The 12,382-nt window shown below is 55.3% G+C and overlaps 1 long non-coding RNA gene across 2 annotated transcripts in view; it reads right to left on the minus strand.

Annotated features, from left to right (window-relative positions):
* LOC106026836 (uncharacterized) overlaps window positions 1-12,308 on the minus strand; it is a 38,542-nt gene extending 26,234 nt beyond the window's left edge. For both annotated transcript variants that reach the window (XR_001200407.2, XR_010042230.1), the window contains exons 1-3: window positions 12,173-12,308; window positions 3,564-3,822; window positions 2,444-2,544 (exon numbers count right to left, since the gene is read on the minus strand). This is a non-coding gene — a long non-coding RNA (uncharacterized LOC106026836). The remainder of the gene's footprint in view (window positions 1-2,443; window positions 2,545-3,563; window positions 3,823-12,172) is intronic.
* Between the last annotated feature and the right edge of the window lie 74 nt (window positions 12,309-12,382).

Genomic DNA, 12,382 nt, shown 5'->3' on the forward strand with positions numbered 1-12,382 from the left:
TCTTACTGTTTAAGGTGAGAGGGCAGTGCCAGGTTTGACCCAGGAACCTGTCTATGCACACATCCGTACACACCCACACACTCAACCAGACACACTCAAGCAGGCACACTCTGCCACACACTTTCCACTACAGATTCACACTCAGCTGTACACACAGACTTCCACACACGCACACCTGTACACATGTCTAACCCACTCTGTTGTAAACACACAAGGAGACTCTTAGGCAGAAGACCACTCTGTGGACCCAGGGGATGGAGGCAGCTTGGGTATGGATTAGTCAGAAACGGCCCTGGCCACTGGGTGACAGTCCCTGTGCTGGGATTAAGGCAGGTGGCAGGCTGGGCCACCTGGGGTCTCTGGGGAGCTCCTGTCCTCCGCGCCATCTGGGTCTGAGCTGCTCCTCTCTGTGGGCCACCAAGGAATAGAGGACTCCCTTGTCCCTGCCCACCTTTCCGCGGTCACCCAGGTGGGCGTGGAGGAACAGAACAGCCTCGGAGGAGGTGGCAAACACCCCAAGTCCTGCTGGCTTTCCAGCCACCAGCAGGAGGTTTCCTCTCCCCTCTGTCTGGCAGGCATTGGCATCATGATCACTGTTAGAATAGTTCCCTGGGGTGTGGCTGGCTTGGTGGCTTCATCTTGCTCCGAATTAAAACTGGTCCCTGGCAGTCCATTCAGGCGGACGTCATTCCCACAGATGCCCTTGGTGCTGGTGGCATCAGCTCTGTGTCTAAATCTCCCTCTGCCATCCTTTGTTTCAAAAGGCCCTGCCTCTGCCCTGCACTCACCCCTTTAGTAGTTACTGGACCACTTAAAACTGTCATCTCTGGGGCTTGTTTTAATAGAAAGCAGAGCCTGACACAATGGTGAACACCAGCAATCCCAGCTATTCAGGAGGCTGAGGCAGGAGGATACAAAGTTTGAGATCGGCTTGGGCAACTTATTAAGTTTCTGTCTCAAAAATAAGAATTGAGTAGCTCAGTGGTAGTGGGCAAGCCCCTCTGGCTTCGATCCCCAGGACCAAAAGAGAAGAAAAGCATAACAGCCTGATGGACCCTGTGATGATTAAACCTAACTGTACCAGCTTGATTGTCTTGGGGGCTTAGCAAAGCCAACTACGGGGTGCATATGGTGGGATGTGGAGGCGGGGCCTTGGGCTCCATCTGTGGTCCCTGTGTCCTTCCACTGCTCCTCTGCTCTGCTTCCAGGCCACCATGAATTAAGCAGCTTTGCGATATCTCACCCTTCCACCATGACGCTCCCGCCTTACAGCTGCTGACCATGGACTGACTCCCCCAGAATCAGGAGCTGAACTGAATTTCCCATCCTTCAAGTTGCAGGCATTGGGTGTTGTGTCCCTGGGACAGAAAAGTGACCCATACAGGCCCCCATACAGCGTGAGCAGAGTCTACTGGACATTACAGAAGTACAACTCGCTCCTGCTCTGCATACAAAGCCTGCCGGGGAGCCGGGCTGGCCATCCACCTGGTACTGGACTACAGATGCCAGGAGATAGCACTGCTCCTTTGAGGAGGGGTCTTTCACTACTGGGCGGTCCAGACGCTGGCCTCTGAGTCCTGCCCCCACTGCGGTACCCTTGGGCAAGCAGCCAAATGGGGCGGAGCTGAGGCAGACTGCCCAGGGAGCCTGTGTCCAGCAGCAGGAGACCTGCACCCAAGCAAGAGGTTCATCAGTGTCTCCACAGGCAGCCGTGTCCCCTGCTGGGCCTCTAAGGATCCTGCCCAGACAAGACCTTGGCAGCGGGGTACACCAAGGTCACCTGACTCTGTCACCCTCCCCTGCCAAAGGCCAGCCATCATGCTGGCCACTACACCAGGAGCTGGAAATGCATCCTCAGGAGGGTCCCTGTGTGCTTTCCCCTCAGGGAAGCCAAGCCCCCGGCACAGGGCAGGGAGGGGTCCCTGCAGGCACTGGCCACAGCTCCCCCAGAGTGGCCTGTGTGCCTTGCCCATCTGCACAGAGCAGGACCGAGTATTGTCACAAACCATGCAGTGTGAGGCCTCTGGCTTTACCTGAAACCCTGGGAAGCTGAGGTTGGAGGCTTCTTTACTAACTACCTTCTAATTACTAGGCAAGATGCGAATTGAAGCCACCAGACACACTGTTACAGTGGTCACTACTGCAGCAAACTAATATAAAAAATCAGGAAATCCAGGGCTTGGACAAGGATGTGGCCTTGTGGTTGTCAGCAGCTCTGCAGGATGTCTCCCGGAGCCGGGCTCGGGCACCAAAGCAGGCAGAGGCTATACCAGAGCCAAGAGGGATCCACCCAGCCGGGAATAGAGAAACAAGAGGCCTAGACACACAGCGCAGAATGCCTGCCTTCAGGGGCAGATTCTGGGACACATGCCACCACAGTGGCGAACTCCAAGGGCGCCATGTCAAGGGAAATAAGCCAAACACAGAAAAGGCAAATACTAACCTGGTGTACGCCCATCATCCCAGCCCTCTACGAGGCTGAGGCAGGAGAATCACAGCTTCCAGACCAGCCTGAGCCCGGGCCATTTGGCCACTAGTGTGAACCTGTTTCAAAATAAGAAATGCAAAAGGATGGAGTGTATTTAAAAATACCAAACTGTGCCCCCAAAACGATGATGGTAAATTTTGTGTTGTGCGTATTTTACTACATCAGAAAAGAAAATCACAGCAATCCAAGGAGACTTTGGGAGGAAGTGAATAGGATTCCTTTGCAGCGAGTGGATTTACCTAAAGTCTCCTCGAGCTGGGGGCAGCATGGTACCCAGAATCCAAGGACCACACTGCGCTCTTCCTAAGTGCAGAAACGCCCCCCTGAAGTGACCACCAGGAAGGGGGTCACGAGCTCCTACCCCAGTGCCTGCATCTGTGACTGTGCTGCCCGCTCGGGGAAGGCAGAACCCTTCACACCCCCTGTCCCTCTGCCTTGCGAGGGTCCCGGGCTTCCGATGTGGGGAGATGGATGCTCTCGAGGGGACACGCGTGTCACTGGGCTCTGAGACTGCTGAGTGTGGACGCTTAATAAACATTCCATCATAACCATCTTAATTACTGGGTTACATCATGTCTGTCTTCGGTAGGATATAAATAAATAATGCCATGATAATAACCAGGCTCTCGGGCAAGGCTGCTCGGTGTGAGTTCCCGCTATGATGCAGGCAGTTTCAATAAATTTGGGTGGGTTTCAGATTTCATAAAAATATATGGACGCAGGGCAAGTAATGCTTCTGAGCCTGAGAATGGCATTTCCGGAGCAGAGCGCTCCCCAGCTTCCTGCTCTGGGTGCCTCAGGCTTGCTTTCCCCCCACTCCCAGGGCACCCGGCTCTCCGAGGCTGGAGAGTACCCGAGCACAGGTGACAGGGTGAGGGGCTGGCAGTCACGGGACCCTGCTGAGGTCTCCACCTCCGGGCTGGCAGGTGCTGTGGGGAGGGGAGAAGCAGGGGTCCACACCAGGGGCGGAGCGGGCTTGCAGCTCAGCTCAGCTTCTGCCCGTCTGTGAGTGTGCCACCCCCAGGAACCCCCTCTCCCACCAGACAGCCAGTCACACAGCAGTCCCTGCACAAACCTCTTGATTTTTAAATGTAGTCAATCCATCAAGCTCTTATAAAACCCAGCCTTTTGAAGCTCTAAGGGGCCACAACTGGCCCTGGGCAGCCTTGGACAGTGTAGGAGTTTAAAGATGATGATCAAGATATGCCAGGAAGAGAAAGTGCCCATCCTTCCCAGAATGCTGGCAGTGGACAAGTCCAGGATCAGCCACCAGCTCTGGCATCTTCTGGATTCATTGCATGACTCCCTGGAAGTCCCCTTGTTCCTCTTCATCCCTGGAAAGTGGGGGATGACAAAGTTGGAGGACTCTGGGTGCCAAAATGTGACACAGTGATATGAAGCCCTCTGTAGATCAACCAGTACTGTGCTCTACTAGGGACCCACAGCCTCCTGAGTTCTCCCCTCCAGAAGCATCCAGAAGTCTCTAGACTGTTCCAGAAGCTTCTGGAAGCAGAGCTAGTCGTGGAAGACTTTGACTTGAATGCCAGACCTAATGCCAGAGCAGAGATGGTGACTCACAAAGCCACCTCCCAAGGGTGTACAATGGGCTGTGCCTGCCTTACATGTACCGTTTCCCATCCCGAGAATGGGAAGGGATTCCTCTGAGCAGCTTCGCTGTGCAGGCTGGGGACAGCCATGACATCCTCAGGTCCCCACAGGAAGCCAGAAGCTCTGACAGTAGAGGTGAAAATGATGGGTACAAACACCCACCGCACCCTCCCAGCAGGAACACCATGCCGAGAGCCAAGTGCCTCCAATGAGTGTCGATGGGCTTTATCGACCCTGCTGCAGCCACCTGCATCCTTCTTTTTTTCTGTCCTTGTCGTTTTGAGACAGGGTCTACCTGTGAAGTTGGGGCGCTGGCCTTCACTTCACTGCGTAGCCCAGTTAACCAGGTGACCCTCCTGCCTCTGCTTCCCGGCAAGCACCACGCATACGGCTTGCACAGTCTTAAAGAAAAATTCAACACCGCGCGCTTAACTTGCAAAACATTCATTGGTCTTCTCTATCTTTATGCTTGCAGTATGGTGTTTGAGGCTCTTCACAGACACAGACATGTTTGCTTTTTGTCTCTGTGGACACAGGGTTTTGCATGACGCCACGCGCTCCATTTTACCCCATTGCATCACAGCCCACTCTAAATATTTTTTCCCTTCGTCAGAGCAGCCCGAGGTGTGGCCTGGATGTTTAATTGTTCCCGATGTCTCTGTCTTTGCCAATGTTTGGGGAGCCGCTGCCCTCCTGAAGCCACGCCGTATCAAATAACCCTAAGTGAGGCCACCAGACAGAGTGGAGTCTGCGGCGCAGCCCAGGCGGGCCCAGGTGCCACCTCCCTTGCCACGTGGCTGGCAGGGCAGGCTCAGATCTCGCCAGGGTCAGCCGGGCCCGCGTCTCCGGCTCCCTGGCCGTGTCTCCTCCCCGGAGTTGTCTGCCTGCCTGCATCCTCTGGTCCTTTTTTGTCCTCTAGCCCAGGGTTTCCTACAATCACGGGCCATTTCAAATGAACACATTTAAAGGTTCTGAAGTTAGGATAACAAGTGCTCAGCTTCAAAATCACTCCTCCCTGTGCAGGGGCATCTCCCTGCAGGCTACACTGCTTTGAAGAAAGCCCCAGCCACCGTGGGATTCCATTCTTAAGCTGAATGCTCTTGTGCCTGAAAAATGAGCGCTGAGTCCCCAAGCCATGCAGCCCAGCAGTATCCCTCTGTCCCTAGGCGTCTTGTGACTGTTTGCAGGCTCGGGAAGCAGCGAGGCTTTGGATGGTCTCTGACCACTGTCCTTCTGGTCCCTAATCAGTAGGCTTCCCCTGCCCCATTTTCCCAGAGCTCGTTGTTAGGGACCTTGGCTTTCCTCCTGCAGGCTGCCCGCAGGTTTCCCAGCTTCCCGGCCTTGCTGACTGCCCCTCGAAGTGTCATCTCACTGCCATCCCTTGCTGTGCCGGTCATGCGGGGACTCGGTGGTCGAGCCCAGGCAGGAGGGCAGCTGCTTCCCGCTGAGTCTGTGCTTTCTCAGCGGCCCTCGTGGTCCTGGGTTTCCTGGGATTAGGAAAGCTTCCTTGCTAGGAATCTGAGGGGCTTCCTGCGCCCAGCACCTGGCGCTTGGGACCACAGTGCCCATGCTGTCCACTCAGTGACCACGCTGTGGCCCACTCTGTGCCATTTCTCAGACCAGGCCAACCCCACCAGCCCAAGGGATCTTAGAGTGGTGGGAGCTCCTGGGTTTGTCTGAACTGCAGGGCTGGAACACATTCAGTGAACGTTTTATTTATAGCTGTTTTTATGCTCACAGAGAGACAAGCTGCTCCCCCACACATATGGGGAGCCTTTCCTGATGGCACCTTGGTTTTTTTCACAGACTCCCCGGGAGGTGTCTGATGGCCTGCCTGCCTTTCCGGCGTGACAGGGTGTCGTCTTAGGTACATTTTTTCTTCTTTCCAGTGAGGATATCATGAGGTTTAAAACCCCAGGTGAAGTGTGGTGGGTTGCAACTCTGTCCAATGAGCAATCCTTTCCTTTGTAGGAGGTCAGGACTGAGAGTTTATATTGATATTCCAGCTTAGTAATGCAAGATTTCACTCAAATGTTTTAATTTTCTCCAACATTAAAACAGTCTTGCTTTCTAGTGGCATTAACTTATTTGCTTTATCTTATCTATCTGTATTTTGGCGAACACCTACGATTTTATTTTGCACTTAATTTTGTGGTAGGTTGCGCCCCGTTCTGGGTATTAATCAAATTACTGTGTTTTAAAGCCATGTGAGACAGCTCCTCTCTGGGAAATTAAGCCACCTACACATTCAGCCCGTTTGTTTCACTCTGTTGAAATCGAAGTCCCTCAGTTTTTAGGCACTGCCTTTAATTTTTTTTAATTTGGGTTTTAAAATTCTGCAAAACAAATCCAGCTCAAATCCACCCACCCAGAGGAAGGGCGGGCTCAGAGGAGCCCAGCTCCCCAGTTCCGCCCCTGCCCCACCCACCCTGTCCCATGGGTGACCATATTTGGTGATGGTGTTGCTTTTTCTGCTTCGTGTTTCTTTTCAGTCAAAGCAACATGCACGGGTGCAATCACCTGCAGCCCACCTGAAGTGAGTGGCTGATGAGCTGGGCCTGTGTCTCCCCTCGTCCTGGAGTCGGACCCCACCAAGAATGGAAAACGGTTTTTGTCCCTTCCTACAGCTGCACCGGATTGCCCCACAAGGAGAAGCCCAGCCTCACCCCTGGCACACTGCCGTTCACCAGTGATCATGCCATGCAGCCTCCAGCACTGCCTCCATGCCACACTGCAGATCTGGGAAGAGGCCAGACTCCTCCCAGCTGTGCCAACGGGGGGGGGGGGGATCTGCCAAGCCCCACCTGACCGGAAATGGCACAGACAGCTGGATCCACTTGGCTTTGGGGACCCTCACCCAAAGGCCTCTGGGAAGCCAAACCTCAGATCAGTTGGAGGATGGGTGTCTTCTAATCACTTTCTCCTTGTGGAGACACAAGGCCAGACACCACAGTTCAAAGAAGAGGTTCGCTTGGGCTCGAAGTTTGTAAAGTTTTCAGTCCATTATCCACTATTTCTGAGGCAGCACAGAGAGCTCAGGAGAGCAGCTTATGGCCTGGCACCCGAGAAGCAGAGAGATCCAAGGAGAAAGCTGGGGGAGAGAAACCTTCCAGACATGCCCCAGGCACCACCTCTTCTGGTCAGACCCATCTTCTAATTCCAAGGCAACTGTAAACCCCATAACCCATCCCAAAAGCCCTGCCTGGAAGAAAGACACTCCTGGGGACCCTGGATAGAAGCCCTGACCTCCAGGCTGATGCATAACTCCCTGAAGTCGAGTCCCAGTGCCGCCTATGGGACCCTCTGGAACCTAACTTTCCACTGCCTCAGAGATGGAAAAGATGCCACACGGGAAGGGGCCCTTGGTGCTGACACCCAGGAAGAGCTCCGTATTCAGAGCTCCGTGTGGATCCGGCAGCAGGCACAAATGCATTGGGAGGGCTTGGGACCCAAGGTGCCCAGAGAGTGGGCTTGGATCCCTGCACTCAGCGTATTTCCCCCTCTGGGGGGCCCAGGAGGAACCCCAAACCCCAAGGTCATCGTGGAGCAGTAGCGAGAAGTGGGGAGCCCTTGGAGCAGGAGGGGACCATGCCCCATGCCTTCCCCTGTGTGCTGGGTACATAAAGCACTGATGGCTCCATAGAAGCTCTCCTGAGAGCCAGCACAGCCCAGGTACAAAGCCAGGTGGCTTCTGTAAGTGACCTGTACTGTGGAGAACAGAGAGGGGCTAGTGTGGTGAATGTCTAGCTTAAGTTCTAGAAGGACAGAGTCTCTGCCCTCCATTCTTTGTTGACAGGAGGTTTAATTCCTTAGGGGCCCCACATTTCACAGCAGGGACAACAATACTCCTAGTGACCCAGAAACAGCTGCCCCAGCTACTGCTTCCGGGGAGTGTCCTAGTGGGATACAGGAAAGGAGGCCCATGACCGGAGAAGGGCTGGCCCCATCCTGTGCATGATACAATCACAGTGCACATCCCAAGTGTCCTTTTACACCTCCTAGAAGCCACAATCAAAGGGCAAAAGAAATTGTGAAAGTGAATTTTAACAGTTATGAAACCCAGAGTACCCAACCACAGATGTGCCTCAGCTTCCGGTAGGTGATGACCAGTAAACCCAGGGAGATGCTGGACTGGAAGTCAGAACTGCACAGAATGTTCTGTTCTGGGTACCTACTCTATGCTTTCACACCGTCATGAGGTGAGAGCTGGTGGGTCGGGCCACTTTGGGCCAGGAGTCATCTGTGTGAACACCACTGAGTTATCTAGTGGGGACTTTTTTGATGATGTCTTTGAGTCTGTGTGCATCTCACAGTGTGTCTCAATGTAGACCTGTCTCGTAAGTGCTCGCTCTCTCAGATGGCTTTATTTATAAGGTGGAGAAGGACCCTACCCCCCAAACTCTCAGGTGCCCCCAGGCTGGGTTTGGTAGGCGCTCGGATCCAGTGGGCTGCTGTACTGAGTGGTGCATCCATCCACTGATGTGTCCCGGGGCTCAGTGTGCTAAGTAACTAGGGTCAGGCTGGGAGAGTGGGGGTCACCCGGGGTGTGGCCTGGAAGGGTTTCTCTCCCTCCCCTGATCCTCCTTTGCCTCTGTCTTCCCCACCACCATGCTGTAAAGTGCCAGTCCTCCAGAGCGGGCCTTTCCGCTCTGCTGTTCCTGCCCTGGAGCTGCCCCCACCATGAACTGAACCCCCTAAGTGTGGGGAGCCCAAATGCACCTCTCGTCTTTTAAAATGTGGGTATCAAGCATTATGCTCCAACAACGAGAACACGTCTAAGACGGCTGGTCTGTGTCCACTGGTGTTGGGATCAGCCAGCTAGGATCCTTGCCCCAAATCCAGCCCAGTACAGCTCCCTAAGCTAAGAATGGTCTCCACCCATCCCCATAGTTGGATGGAAAATCGAACACTACTTTTGACATGCGTAAATTACATGAAATTCAAAGTTCTACACGTGCATTCTCACGGTTTCTGGGTCGTGTCCCCTGCTCCTCTTCGCTCAGAGACTGTGACTGTGGGCATGAGGAAGACCCTCAGGCTGTGACGCTGCAGGACCCGGATGCGGCTCCTCTGGACCCTGGCTTCCCAGGTACCTGGCAAATCTGAGTGAGGAGCTTCCCGCACCCCTCTCCCCAGCTCCACAGGGAGACAGATCTCGCAGCTGATCACTGTGGCGTGGTGGTGTCTGGTGGCATCTTAGTTCTGTGTTTCCCCCTTTCACACTGGGGGTTCTCTCACCTATTTGGTTTACACCATTCACATTTGCTGAGGACTTCAGCAAAGAGCCCTGAAAAGGGACAAGTATCCTCCAGGGTGACCCTTGTGGAATTGTGACAGTCATTATTCTGATTGCCTGGCTGTTCAGACAGAAAGAACTCTAGCCCCAGGAAGAGCCCTCGGCTGCCTGGGTCTGTGGGTGGTTTTTCCAGCTGTGATACAGTAGCTGGGGCCCCGCCCGCCCAGGTCAGCCCCCCGGCCAGGCACAGGACAGCTCTGAGCAGCACAGGTGCCAGCCCAGGGTCCCTGCAGGCAGCATCGCGTGCACAGACCCCTCGAAAGGCGAGCTGGGTCTCAGCCCCAGAACTGGCCTCCTCTGGTGGGTGTACCAACTTGCCACCAGCCCTGAGGACACAGGTGCCAAGACAGGGCACAGATTCTCAGATTCCCACAATGGTCAGAGCCAAGGAGGGACCCAGGCCAGGGAGAAGGCCAGCGAGTGGTTGTGGGAAGAGGCTGTGTCATGGGCCTGGGCTGGCAGAGTGGACGATTTCTCCCTGGCCGCTGTCAGCTCACGGCCTCTGGACCTCTGCAAGCCTGTTTCCTCATCTGTAAGGCCAAAGCACTGACTACCGTCACTCAAGCGAGCGAGAATGTGGTGCAAGGAGATGGCCCTGGCTTAGGGTTAGGATGCACCAGGCTCCTGCACGAGTCTCCTGAAGAAATCTGTCCCTGTGGAGAAATGTCATAGCTGCTCAGGCCAGGATAGTGGGAGAGTCCCGTGGGTCACTGGTATCGTCTGAAGGGAAGGGAATTTCAGATGCCTGGAACCAGAAATTAGCTGCAAGGCCCACGCCGCTCACCCCTCGGCCCCAGCTTTGGACACATCTCATGGACATGGATGCAGAACGGGTTGACTTTGCCATGAGATTTGGCAGCGGGTCCTCCTGTGAGGGGAGCATAACCCGGCCATTCATGCCCACACCGGTAGATAGATGCTCACCTCTCAGGGCCCCAGGGCCTCCGCAGGGATGGGACTCGAGAACGCCATCTGAGGACAGCTTTATTTACGCTCTTGCAGAATGTACACCGGGCCCTGTTTTTCTGGACGGTCGGGGCCAGGCTGGCTCACATAGCGCCCATGAGGCTGCTACATTTAGAATAGTGTCTTCACTCACATTCTTTCCACGCAGCTCACGGCTGCTGGACTGGAAGGCAGGGGTCACTTTGCCTGGGCCAAGCCCCCAGGAAGACCGCCAGCTCCCGGCCATGAGACCCTGGGTTCTCGGTCGAGAGCTCAGCTGTGCCCTTGCCCCAGGCTGGTTTGCACCAGGGCACCCACCGAGCAGAGTGTGGGAGCCACGGTGTGGGAGGGTACAGGCTTTCCTGGAGCCAGGGGACTCCAGCCACCACCCACACGCAGGTTGGCTGGGTGGGGCCGTGAAGTAGGCCTTGGGGTCTCACTGAGACAGCTGCTCTCCTGACTCTGCCCCTGACGCTGGCGGCCAAGCTGCCTGCCACCACCCGGCCCCTGGGCTATTTTCCTTTCATAGCCACTTTGAGCAAACACCGCTGGTTCCCAGCTCAGAGCACAGCTCTGGGTTCCTAGGATCCTACCCCAGACCCTCCTACCTGGGAGGAACTGGAAGCAAGTCAGGCCAAAACGTCCTGAGGAAAGGAAATCAAGTCAGGAAAACTGGGGATCCCCCCAAGACTGCGGCTCTGGTTACGATCGCCCCCAAACCGCCTCCTGCATAAGTGACACTTGGCAAGGCTACATTTCCCAGCACCTGGGACCAAATGATTTGGGACAGGCGCAGCGGACACAGGGACTGCTGCCCATTTGTTTCTGTGTGTCACAGGAATGATGGTAAGCAGCACATCGAGTCTATGATTTTTCAGCTCTTGTTCGCCCTAATACTCTGCTCAAAACCAAGCTAAGTTGATCTAAAATTCCTTTGAAGGAACATCGTCGACAAATGCTGATACACACAGTTGTAGGTGTGGCAGAATCATGAAAAAAACAAACAAGGGCTAAGCTTTGAGAAGCCTGGTGTGCGGGCACAGGGTATGAATGTCCGCGACAGGCTAAGCTTTGAGAAGCCTGGTGTGCGGGCACAGGGTATGAATGTCCACGAGCTTCTGCAACTTCAGCCCCAAAGAGCACGAGCACCCTCTCTACCTGATAAGTGGGTAAACTGAGGCTCACAGCAGCAGGGTGACTTAATGGGCATCTCCCTCTTCAGGGGCTTGGGGAGCTGTTCCTTCCAAAGTACTTGGAATGAACGTGTGCAGACCCGGTCCTGGGCCCCCACCACCAGCAGCGTCGAGGCAGGAGGTGGTGCAGTGCCCTGGCCGGGGCTGGGGCAGAGGTGGCTGCCCTTGAGGAGCCCCGAGCGGGAGGGGCAGTCCACAAATAGATCAGTGATACTGGTCCTGCAGAGTTCCCGGGGCAGGGGCACCGCGGGGGACAGGGCACCTGCCAGGGACTGGTCACCTCCATTTCGTTGGGCCATGAGAGAGAGGAACATGAGACAGTTTTTGGAAAAATGGGAAAATCTGTGACACTAAATCTGGACAGTGAGTGGACCCTCAGGGGGCCAGCTGAGGGAGGGTGAGAAGGGCCCCCCAGGAGCTGGCATGGGTTAGCGAGCATTCTTGGAAGGAATTGGGGGTGTTTGGACAGTGTGGGGAGCTAGTGACCTTGGGCCAAAAGAGAAGGTGGTCGTGGGACGGCTGGTCAGAATGCTGCCCTAGAAGCCAGGGGTCCCCTGCCTGGCAGAAGGGCTTTGCCCATTGGCACCTGTGCCGTGTGAGGGACCGGGCGGTTGTGGCCGAGCTCAGCGTGGAGCCACTTACCTGCCTCTTCCTGATTACTCACGGCCTGCGGCACTGTCCCCCGAACCTGAGCCTGGCCTGTCCCCAGCCTGCAGCTGGCAGATCATTACTCCAAACGCTCGGCAGAGGGTGGCTCCTTACTCGAGGAATGCAGCCATGGCCCGTCCAGGGCCGATGATGAAACGGGCTATTTCTGCCCAGGGACATCAGCAGGCCTCCCGGCGCTGGCCC

Source organism: Cavia porcellus, unplaced genomic scaffold, assembly GCF_034190915.1.
Source record: "Cavia porcellus strain 051 isolate PalLab524CR breed Dunkin Hartley unplaced genomic scaffold, mCavPor4.1 scaffold_23, whole genome shotgun sequence".
Lineage (NCBI taxonomy): Eukaryota > Metazoa > Chordata > Mammalia > Rodentia > Caviidae > Cavia > Cavia porcellus.